This window comes from Leptonychotes weddellii, chromosome 10 (assembly GCF_054177405.1).
Source record: "Leptonychotes weddellii isolate Sample4059 chromosome 10, ASM5417740v2, whole genome shotgun sequence".
Classification (NCBI taxonomy): Eukaryota; Metazoa; Chordata; class Mammalia; order Carnivora; family Phocidae; genus Leptonychotes; species Leptonychotes weddellii.
Window position 1 is genome coordinate 23,812,776 of NC_138378.1, and position 12,721 is coordinate 23,825,496.

The window sequence follows — 12,721 nt, forward strand, 5'->3', positions numbered from 1 at the left end:
GGGACCCAGACTGCTGCAAATCCTCAGACCCTCTGGCTGCTCACCGATCCACCCTGCCTACAGAGAGACTTTGGGTTACAGGTTACAGGACACCTGACCAAATTGCCCTAGACAATAAAGGGCTCAGGTAAATAAATGTCCTACATGAGGCGAGGCTTTATCCAGACATCAAGTGACGGCACCAAGGCCCAGTTTCTGTTTCTCTACTTTGTTCTCCAAGGTGTTCTCCTCCTCCTGAGGCTGGTACTCCTGTGGTCGCAGTATGGCTCCCAGCATCTCCTGGGGGGTTGCAACTCCTTGTTCACGTCCTGCTGGGAAGAGTGTCTCTGCTCCAGAATTTTCAGCCAAAGTCTTCATATTCACTATGACTGGCCTAGCTTATATTGTATGCCCACCTTGAACTAGTCTAGGAGCTGGAGAGTGCCTACTGGTTTAGTCTAGGTTACGTGCACTACCCTTGGAGCAGGGGAAGGGTGGTTGAGGTGGAGCTTGTGACCTAGGTTAAGCCAGTAGGCACCTTTAGAACCGTATGGATTGCAAAACAGAAATGAACAATAGTTTTTTTTTGTTTTTGTTTTCTTTAGATTTTGTTATTTTTAAATTATTTTTTTAAATTATTATTTTTTAGAGAGGGTGGGGGAGAGGGGCAGAGGGAGAGGGAGAGAGAGAATCTTAAGCAGGCTCCCAGCCCAGCAGGGAGCCTGATGTGGGGCTCCATCGCATGACCCTGAGATCATGACCTGAGCCAAAATCAAGAGTCCGACACTTAACTGAGCCACCCAGCCACCCCTAAGGATTTTATTTTTTGGTAATTTTCACACCCAACATGGGGCTTGAATTTATAACCCTGAGATCAAGAGTCACATGCTCCACTGATGGAGCCAGCCAGCAGCCCAGAAATGGACAGCGTTGAACATAATAAGAGCAAACACTTAGCTAACATGTACTCTATGCTTTTTATATACCCAGTCATTAAGTCCGCACAAGGTCAACCCTTTGAGGTAGGTATTGTTAGCATTTCCATCTTACAGATGAAGAACCCACTACATGAAGAGGCAAAGTGATTTTCCAAAGTCACCAGGCATAAGGTAGTTCACTCTTTTTTTTTTTTTTTTTAAGATTTTATTTATTTGACAGAGAAAGAGAGAGGGAGAACAAGCAGGGGGAGCAGCAGAGGGAGAGGGAGAAGCAGACTCTGCTGAGCAGGGAGCCCGATGCGGGGCTCGATCCCAGGACCCTGGGATCATGACCTTAGCCGAAGGCAGATGCTTAGCCGACTGAGCCACTCAGGCACCCCAAGGTAGTTCACTCTTAAGCACTGTACTGTCAGGAGGTCAGCTGAGCTGGAGCGCTGAGCTGCCAGGTGTGAGAGCAGCCAGTTAAGACAATTCAAAACTAAAATGACAGTCAAGCCTTTCATTGCTTACTTAGTGCAAGGAAGAGGCTAAACCAGAGAAAGTGCCACCATCCATTCCATTTTCCCTATGGAATGGCACCCACGGTCAGGTGGATGAGCGCCTGGGGGTGGTCTCACTGCTGAGGGAGCCCCGAACAAAAGGCTCCTGCGGTTTTGTGAATCTGGGGGCCCCCATTGGCAGTTGGGGTGGGGAAGGAAAGTGCGGGGTCCCGAGGTAGTTGGGAGATAAGTGTCTTCAGGGTTTCCCCCCCCTCTGCCAGGGAGGGGTTGGCAGGGGCACCCGAGGAAGGTGTTGGTGGCTGAGTCCTTGGCTGCTCCCCACCCAGAGACTGCCAGGCACTGGCCGGGCACCCAGGCTGGGGCGTGGAGGGTAGCTTCCTGGGAGGACTGCCAGGGGGAAGCCGTTGTCATGGCCTATGGTTGGGCCTAAAAAATCACATAGGCTTTCAGCCAGGACCTGGACACCTCATAGTGAAGGAACAAATGAATTCTGGGAAGGAAAACCAAGGAAGGAAGCCTGGACATACAGATTCCGTCACATTGCACGCAGCCCTCATGCCTCCAGATGCAACAGAGAGTAACCCCACACTGTGCACGGCGTACACGGATCTTCCCCACTTACCAGGGCTGCGCGCGGGTCAGTCCTCGTGTGCACAGGGATGCCTCCACGCATGTGCACGTGGGTACACACCAGGACTGTCTTAATCCATAAAAGGAGGACCCTCGTTATGTGACTTGTCAGGAATTCTATGTCCTGGTCAGCTTTGTCCCCAGTAATAATGCTGCATAAGAAACAGTGGAAACTGAGCCACCCAGGTGCCCCAACACCAGTTATTTTTTATCTTACAGTTCTGTAGGTCAGAAGTCTGGCACAAATCTCAAAAGGCTAAAATCAAGGTGTCAGCACGGCTGCGTTCGAGGTAGAGGCTCTAGAGGAGAATCTGTTTTCGCCAGCTTCCAGAGTCTGCATCTATTCCTTGGTGAGTGGCCACTGCCCCAGCTCCAGCCCCAGTAACTGCAGGTCAGGTCCCATCTCCTGTCCCTCTGGCTTCCTCTTCTGCCCTCTTCTTCCACTGTTAAGGGCTCTGTGACATTGTATCCACCAGGATAATTTACAGCGATCTGTTTCCAGGTCAGCTGATTAGCAACTTAATTTTATCTGCAATCAGAATTCCTTTTTGTCATGTACCATAACACACTCCCAGATTCTGGGGAGAGGATGTGGACATCTCTAGGGGGCCATTTTCTGCTTACTACAGTCTGCCTTCTGGACTCCAAAGTTTCACATCCATCCCACATGCAAAATACATTCGCCTTGTCCCCAACTCTCATCCTGTGATAGCATCAACTCAAAGCAAAAAATCCTTATCTGGGGGCTCCTGGGTGGCTCAGTTGTTAAGCATCTGCCTTCGGCTCAGGTCATGATCCCAGGGTCCTGGGATCGAGCCCCGCATCAGGCTCCCTGCTCAGCAGGAAGCCTGCTTCTCCCTCTCCCACTCCCCCTGCTTGCGTTCCCTCTCTCGCTGTCTCTCTCTCTGTCAAATAAATAAATAAAATCTTAAAAAAAAAATCCTTATCTGAATCTCATCAGCTCAAAGGCCCCCTATCTCATAACCTGAACTAGATAGAGGGAGGATCTGAGAATAACTCATCGTGGGGCACAATTTCTTTCCATCCGTGGATCTAAGAAACTCAAGGAACAGGTTACCTGCTCCCAAAATACAATGGTGGGGGGGGACATAAGGTACCTAAAAGTTATATAGGCTTTTCCATTCAAAAGGGAGAAAATGAAAGGAAAAAAAGGAGTCACTGGTCCCAAGCTATTTCAAAATTCATCTGCTGTGTAGGCCTAGAATAATCCTCTGGGCTTGTGGCTCCACCTTCTGGGCCTGAGACTTTACCTTTGAGGTTATTTTTCCTTTTCGATGCCAGATAGTACCTTTTTGTAGCTCAGTGGTTCCGTCAGCCTGTTTCCTGCCTAAAGGATTTTGGAGGTTGACGTCCTGCTTTCATTTTTCGTCTTCTTTCGTCTCTGTCCCTTTCATTCCAAGCTGGCCATGTTTCTGCTGACATGACACCTCAGGAAGCCCGTGGGCCTCTGGTGCGTGTCACAGGAATTCACTCCATTCGTCTCCTCCACGTAGCTTTCCTAGAGACTCCCGTCCCTTCTGACTTGTGACTTCTGCTCAGCTGGCTAAGGGGATCTGGGCGTCACACGCTTCCTCTCTTCAAAGGGCCTTTAAAAATTGTGGCGAAATATATATAACATAAAATTTACCATTTTAAGTGCACGATTCAATGGCCCTAAGGACACACACTGTTGTGTCCGTGTTACTACTATCTCCAGAATTTTTCATCTTCCTGAAGAGAAACTCTGTACCCACTAGAGAATAACTCCCCACCAAATTACAATCCGCCCCCCTCACCTGCGCCCCCCCCCCCGCCCACCGTCCCAGGCCCCTGTCATGTCTGCTCTCTTCTCTGTCTCTGTCAATTTGCCTATTCTAGGTACTTCATTTAAGTGAAACCATACAGGAGTTCTCCTTTTCGTGTCTGGCTTATTTCACTTAGCGCAATTTGTTTTCAAGATTCATGAACGTTGCAGCACAGGCCAGAATTTCATTCCTTTTCAAGGAGTAATATCCCGTTGTACGGATACACCACATCTTGTTTATCCATTCACCTGTTCATGGACACTTGGCGTGTTTCCACCTTTTGGCTGTTGTGAATAATACTGCTATGAACTTGGGTGTACAAGTATCAGTTTGAGTCCCTGTTTTTAGTTCTTTTGGGTATATACCTGTGAGTGGAATTGCTGGATTGTATGGTAATTCTATGTTTAACTTTTGAGGAACCACCAAACTTTTCCTCAGTCACCACTTTACATTCCCTCAAGCAATGCGTAGGGTTCCAATTTCTCCATATCCTCCTCAACACTTGTTATGTCCTTCCTTCCTTCCTTCCTTCCTTCCTTCCTTCCTTCCTTCCTTCCTCCTTTCTTCCTCCCTTCCTCCCTCCCTCCCCCCTTCCTTCTCTCTCTTCTTCCCTCCTCCCTCCCTCCTTCCATCCTTCCTTCTTTTTTTTTTTTTTTTTTTAATAACAGCCATTCTAGGGACACCTGGGTGGCTCAGTGGTTAACCATCTGCCTTCGGCTCAGGTCATGATCCCAGGATCCTGGAATCGAGTCCTGCATTGGGTTCCCTGCTCAGCGGGGAGTCTCCCTCTCCCTCTCCCTCTGCCTGCCGCTCCCCCTGCTCGTGCTCTCTCGCTGACAAATAAATAAATAAAATCTTTTAAAAAAAATAGTCATTCTAATGAGTGTAAGGTGATATCCATTGTGGTTTTGATTTGCATTTCCCTGATGACTAATGATGTTAAGCATCCTTCATGGGCTTCTTTCAAAGAGCCTTTTGTGTGACTGAGTACTCTGAACTTTTGATCTTTCTGAGGTATTAACAAAAGTTTGTACAGCCACACTCTCAGCGTCTTTCCTAGAACATGCTTTCCTTACAGCGAATCTCCTCATGTTAGTAACCTTGGTCGTTGCATAGTGTGGGTATTTCCCAAACCAGCAAGTCCTGGTTGCTTTTGGGTTTACAGCTCTTTCCCTCACTTCATCTCTCTTCTCTCCATTTTACTATCAGCAGCAAGAAGAAGCCAGGCTTCACCTTCAACACTGATTCTAGTTTAGGGCACCAGTAGGAATTAGGAGGGCCCTGAAAGCCCTGCACGGCGGCGACCCCCCCAGAGTATCCGGTGTGTGTTCCATTAAGCCAGCGTCGACCATGGCGTGGGCATACCGAATATCGCCAGCAGATGGCGGTAAAGGGCCAGTAAAATTAACCTCTCAACGACTTTAAGGGCGGGCTCTCTGGGAATGAATCCTGGATTTGTAAATCGCTAATGACACGTGTTTTTTTTGTTTTTTGTTTTTTGCTAATGACACGTTTTATTGTAGAGTTCACAGTTGGAGCAGATCATTGACCACTAGCGTGGCAAGTGAGAGGCCTTTGTTATGTGCCCATTGCTCTTGCCTGCTCCATGCCTTCAGCCTCATCCCTTCCCTTTCTTCTCCTGTCCCTATTTCTAGTTCCACGAGCCTTCCTTCCGTCCATCAAACAAGTTCATTTCCAGCTCAGCCTTTGGCACTGGCTGGTCCCCTGGTCTGAATGCTCTTTTCCACGTCTTCAAGAGGCTGGCTTATCATGCGTTGGTAATTCAAATTTCCTTTCTCAGAGAGATCTTGCCTGACCACAGTTTCTTTCCCATCACAACACTCTGTTTTACTTTATTTTATAGCATCGATTACTGCTGGACATCACACACTCATTTACTTCTTTCTATGTTTGTTATCTGAGTCCGTCAACCATAAGGTAAGCAGCACAAGGGCAAGCAATTTGTCATTCTGGTTTATTGCTATCCCTGGTGTGGGGAGCTGTTCCTGGCACATAGTTGGTGCTCAATAAATATTTATTCAATTATTGAATGGCTGAACTGGTTCTGCTAGTGTAAAGCTAGGTTTCAGTGTGACACTTGCATCGTCATGGAAACGAAGCTCCGACCTGGGGAAAATGCTCCAATGAGGAGGTAAAATGGAGTATCTGGCTAGCAGTCTGCATTATAAGACTATCACCAGTCTTGAGCTTCTGATGACAGGACCAGGGTGCTTGGTCCTGCCCTCCCATTGAACCGAGGCAATGAGCAGAACATCTGGAACCTCCAAGTTGTCCTTCATCTTCACAGAGGCATGTCCCTGTGTCAAACATCGGAGAATCTTTTTGTGCAGCTTTTTTACTGGTTGGATTGAACCTGCCAATTGTCTCTTAAGAATGCACCAGCACTGGGGCGCCTGGGTGGCTCAGTCGTTAAGTGTCTGCCTTCAGCTCAGGTCATGATCCCGGGGTGCAGGGATCAAGCCCCACATAGGGCTCCCTGCTTGGCGGGGAGCCTGCTTCTCCTTCTCCCATTCCCCCCTGCTTGTGTTCCCTCTCTCGCTATATCTCTGTCAAATAAATAAATAAAATCTTAAAAAAAAAAAAAAAGAATGCATTAGCATTCACTAAAAAAAAAAAAAAAGTGCAGCAGCACCTGGTGCCCAGCCCACCTGCCACCTGGGTGGGGTTCAATTACATCCATCTCCTGTGAAAGTGCATCATTGTAACTAGCTCTGAGTTGGCCCTTGTACTCATGGAATTTCAGCAGAGCTCTGTCCTAGGCAAATTAGCATTTGTGCTGGGGGATGAATAGGGGAGATGATGCAAGATGGAAGGTCAGTAGATGCAAGCTCTCACTGCTGAAGATGGTGGTTTGGTTATTACTAGTCGACATCTTAGGGCTGCGTGGATTTTTTTTTTTTAGTAGAAGCACATTACAAATATGGATTAAAAGTGTTTAAATAGCCATTTACATAAGTTTAATGTAGATGTGCAGAGTTATGGGCAGAGTCATTTTGAACAAGTCAGTGAGAGAATACTGGTATAACATCGACTGAACAATTTTCTCTTTTTAGATGTTTACAGTAAAGACAATTCTAAATTAAAAACAAATCTGAATAGCACTCACAGTCATGAACCATTTTTGAGAACTGCAGGGTGTATTCCATCGTGGAGCATCTCAGTTTGACTCTAGACTCATGTACCTAATGCTGGCTCTCAGCTTTAATTTCAGTTGTTTAGTTGGGTGGGCGGGGGGAGATGCTTTCAGAGACTCACTTGGACCTGTAGCCCAGAACACTGAAACATAGCCAGAAACTTCAGGATGGTTCTTGACTTGTATCCCATCTCTAAGTTTCCGGGGACACAGTATCTTCATGATAGGGGTAGCTTGCTTTCTGCTTGTGATGGGCCAGCAGGAGGCTACTCTACTTCCTGTGATGACAATTCCGAAATTTCCTTTTGGGGAATCCACCCTGGCTCCATTCTCAGTCCCTGCAAAAGCTGGCTCTATTTCTGGATTTGGGGGTGAGATTTATGACCAAGACTAAGAGTATTCTATCCCCCCAGCCACGGACTGATTTAGAGATGGGCACAAGACCTAAGTAAGGCCAATCAGTCTACTGAAGCTCAGGTCTTGGGCTTCTATTTGTGCTGCAGGGGTGGTGAGCTCTCTTGCCTACTGGGTTTCCTGTTGCAGTTGATGCATAATTGCAGCTGCTTGAAGCCATCATGTACACATGGCCTGACAAGGAATCCAACACAGCAGGAGGTGGATATTACCACTGGGAGTGAAAGGAAGACGGGTTCTAATGCCATCATGTGAGCCCTCACCAATAGCCTTGATGATTGTCCCTGGTCTTTCAGTCGGGTGAGCCAATAAACTACCTTTAGAGTGTTGACTGATATGTAGCTTAATTGCTCCTTTTTGTATTTAAACTCGGAATTTACTTTGAAATACATCAAGAAACTAAGATGGCTCGTTAACAGCACTTTCTGAGGTTCGCCCTCTTAGGAAAAGGAAGATGCATAAGCTTAAAACAAAATTCTTATTTATCAAAATACATGAATGAGTTCTGGAAATGTGGCTTTACAGTTTTTAAATTCTGTGATTAATTCAATCAATATTGCATGCCTAGGTGTGCCTGGCTGGCTCAGTCATTAGGGCGTGTGACTCTTGATCTCGGGTCGTAAGTTTGAGCCTCATGTTGGGTGTGGAGCCTACTTAAAAAAATATTTCATGCCTACCCTGTATCTGTGCTAGCTGCCCATTCTAGCAAGGTCAGGGAGCTCAGCAATGGGAAATAAATGCAGTCCCTAAATGCTTTTATTTCCTTCATTGGCACACCTCACTTAGCGGGAATATCAGCACTGCCTTGAAGAAATGAGCAATTCTCATCATCCAACAGCTTCATGTTCAAATTATTTTGATGTTTTGTCACATCAGTAAAAATAATTAACTTATTTGCCATGGGATCCATGGCTGGCTTCATAGGTGTGTGACCTATGCAGTCACACAGGTCCCCATACTCAAAAGAACTCTTTACTTGGTTTAATGTTCTGCTGTAACTGTCTTGACATTCTTGATAATTTTAGAACAAGGGCCCTCACATTTTTATTTTGCACTGGGCCCCACAAATTATGTATCTTGCACTGCCCGCAGTCTATCAGGTTGAATCTCATATTCCTTAAATCCCCCAATTTTTTGATTTGCAGGAGCAGCTGACTGCATTCTTCATCAGATTTATGCCACCAGCCTGCATTTCTCCCATCTGATTCTATGAAAATGAATGAATTCCTGTACCGTGTTTCATAGCCTCAGGACACACCAGATGATGATTAAGGGCATGAACATGGAGAAATGTCACATCTTTCACTTCTTTCATCATGTTATTTGACTGATAAATGATGCTGTGGGAGAGGAGCTTGAATAACGGCTGGAACATTCTCTTCTGGTTTGCATTGCTCTAGTGAACTCAGCTTTTTCATATTTGTGCCAAATTTTAAAAATTATTTACTAGCGAAAGAGCCCAAAGAGTTACAGGGGCTAAAATTAGGCCCAACATTCTTTGCTAAAAATATCAAGAGGGACGCACTTTGTTCATAGGTCACAGGTTGGGTCCTTCTTGGAGGGACCCTTTGTCTACTCCAAGGATGGGACCTGGGAGAGATTGAATGCCAGGTCGGGGAAAGTTTCTTTCTTTCTATAAGATACAACGACAGCCATTCCTCCTTCATGGCAGCCGCGACATCCTCAAATTAAATGAGGTTTCGGGGACAGTGATCAAAGGCAGCTGTGCAGGAGGCAGAGGGAAAGCACATTAAGTGCCCTGGGAGAGCTTCAAACTCCCTCTGACTTGAAAGGAAGAGATACTCTTGAGCAAGAAAAAACCCAAGTGGCTCATTCCAAGTCTTCACCTAATAGGAGACTCATTTCCCCAACCCTTTCTGAGGAAACATTTCAAACGTACAGCAAAGTGGAAAGAACACCCTTGCCCCACCACCAAGATTCTACTCTCAGCAATGGACTGTACTTCCTTTATCACATGTCTGTCCATCTGTCCATCCCCCATCCATCCATCTGCCCATCTTGGTTGGTGATGACATTGTAGGCCTGTCAAACTAATGCCTGAACTGCTTTCTGCAGAAGTTTTTTGCATAGGAGAGGAATAAACTTATATACTGCTTAAACGCTTTTGGATTTTTCTATTAAATGAAGCTGGATTTAAGCCTGACAATAAAGGTTTCCCACATTCTATCTATATCTATCCTTTTTACAGCTCCCAATTTTTTCAAACACAGGCCTGTTATAAATTCTGTACTTTTACAATCTGAAGCTCAAAACATCATTTTCATTTTTATATTATTTTATAATGTCCAAGATTTTGGTGTAGGAACTTTGTGGTAGTAATCACTGTTGCTTCTGGGTACACGGTAGGTTTTTACTTCTTTGTCCCCTTGTGGTTGGGTGGAACCACGTGACTAATTCTGACCAATGAATTGTAAGAAGAAGCACCTGCTGTCACTTGAGAAATGGAACATAAAACTGCCGGTGTGAGGCCCTGCAGAGTTCCTTTTACTTCTGGAATGGTGTCTGGGAATATTAACAGCCAGCCTGGGTTCTGGGGACAATGAGGAGTAGAGCACCCCATTGCCATGTGATGGTCGTGCACATGAGTAAGAAAGAACGCTTTTAAGACCATTGAGATTTCCAGGTTGTTGTTCCTGCAGCATACCCTAGCCCAGCTGTCCTCAAACTGTGGTCAGTGGACTCCTGGGGGCCTCAAAAACCCCTTAAGGTGGTCCTCAGGGATGGTCAAACTATTTTCATATCGACACAAAGGCATTATTTGTTTTTTGCTGTGTTAGCATTTGCACTCCTGGTTCAGGAGCAGTAGTGAATAAAACTGCTGGTGCCAAAGCACGAACCAGGGTGGTGGCACCGAGCTGTACTCTTCATGCCCTTCCAGTCACAGTAAAAACAAACAAAATACCCAAGAAACAACAAAAAAAGTTTTACTTAAGAACATCCTTTTTTTTTTTTTTAAGATTTTATTTATTTATTTGAGAGAGAGAAAGAGAGAGAGCATGAGCGGGGTTGGGGGGAGAGGCAGAGTGAGAGGGAGAAGCAGACTCCCTGCTGAGCAGAGAGCTCGATATGAGGCTCTATCCCAGGACCCTGGGATCATGACCTGAGCTGAAAGGCAGACACTTAACCGAGCCACCCAGGGGCCCCACTTAAGAACATCCTTCATGGAAATTATAATTTTAATCAAATTTCATCCCTTGAGTACTATGGGGACCAAGGGCAGGCTGCTCCCAAATGTGCCATTTTGGCATATTGATTTTTTAAAATAAAAGTTACTTAAGACACCTGGGTGCCTCAGTCAGTTAAGCATTTGACTTTGGCTCAGGTCATGATCTCAGGGTCCTGGGACCAAGCCCCATGTTGGGTTCCCTGCTCAGTGGGGAGCCTGCTTCTCCCTCTGCTTGCCGCTCCCCCTGCTTGTGCTCTCTCTCTCTGTCAAATAAATAAACAAAACCTAAAAAAAAAAGAGAAAAAACAATGGTGCAAGGACACTCAGACTCTCCTCTGTCCCCCTGAAAGCAGGAAACAAATCTCCCATGTGAAAGATACTGTCCGTACACTGAGAAATAAAAAGACATCTTTATCATCGGAGACAAGGAATTACATTTATTTATTTATTTTTAAAATATTTTATTTATTTGAGGGAGAGAGAGCACACGTGAGCAAGCAGGGGGAGCAGCAGAGGGAGAGAGAGAAGCAGCCCTCCCTCCTCCCCTGCCCCCCGCCCCCCGCCGAGCAGGGAATGATCCGGGGCTTGATCCCAGGACCCTGGGATCATGACCTGAGCCGAAGACAGATGCTTAACCGACTGAGCCACCCAGGCGCCCGGAGACAAGGACTTAAAAGTAAAGAGAACTTAGAAGCAAACTTTGTTTTTTTCTAATTTATTACCTCAGTCTAAATTCTGCTTAGAATTCTCTACTAAAGTTCCCAAACACCTGTTTTCTATATCCTGTCAAGTAGTCACAAGTTTATTGTTTGTCTAAAATGTATAAAAACTGCCGGTCTTGGTAATTTCTTCAGGTCTCAATCTCAATATTGGGCTTCTGTGCACACGTAATAAAATCTTGGGTTTTTTTCCTCCTGTTACCTTATCTCATGTGAATTTAATTCTTGGTTCAGCTGGAAGACCTTGAAGGATGGAGGAAGAGTATTTTCTTCCCTACAGAACACATTTTTTTAATATTCGGTATGATGAAATGGGAAGCACACCTAAAGCAATTTTGAAGTATAATGGTTGTTTCAAGTTGAAAATATTTGTGCCATCGAACTGTGGGCTGTACTGGCCACTCTTCATGAAACACTATTTTACTTGGATGAATGACTTATAGACAAACTATAGAATCTACCTAGATAGTACCCTGGGAAGACTGATGTGGCCCACTGATGATCAGGTGACTTTTTTCTTTTTTTAAAAGATTTTATTTATTTATTTGACAGAGAGAGAGAGACAGCGAGAGAGGGAACACAAGCAAGGGGGAGTGGGAGAGGGAGAAGCAGGCTTCCCGCGGAGCAGGGAGCCCGATGCGGGGCTCGATCCCAGAACCCTGGGATCATGACTTGAGCTGAAGGCAGACGCCGATGACTGAGCCATCCAGGTGCCCAAAAAAGTGACTTTTTCCTGTTATGTCTAGATCATCTTAGTGCCTGGGACATGAAGTCTCTTTTCTTCGACAGGGGAGAGGTCAGTACTACAAAGATTTTGTTCCTATTTCTTGTCCTATATTTTGGTATTAGTTGTGGTAACATTAGCTCATGTAACAAACAAACTCCCCAATTCAGCATTTTCACCTAATAGTTTACTTCTCACATACACCCCAATCCACAGTGTGAGGGGTGGCTTGCTCTCCATGTAGTCATTTGGGGACCCAAGCTGATGAAGGCCCTGCCACCTTCAACATGTAGCTACCAAGGTCTCCCTGGGTATCACCAGCCTCCTGGAGGCTATTCGGTGGAAGAGGGGATATTCCACAGAAGGAGTTAGCAGGTCACCAGAAAGTGGTATTAATCACTTCCTCCTACATGCTGTTGGCCAGAACCCAGTCACATGACTCTCTTAAGTGCAAAGAAGACCAGATGTAGTGTAGAGGCAGGAGGGAAAGAAACTAGTTTGGGTGAAAGCTAGCCTAGTTCTGTCACTTTTCCTTTGGAAAAAGATGATTATCATTTCTTCAGTAGGGAAAAAGGGGCAGAGTGTTCTTTCTGTTCTGGGAGCTGTAATCTCACCTTCAGCCACCCTGAGACCAAGAGCATAGCTGTAAAAACGGATATAGAGATGATGAC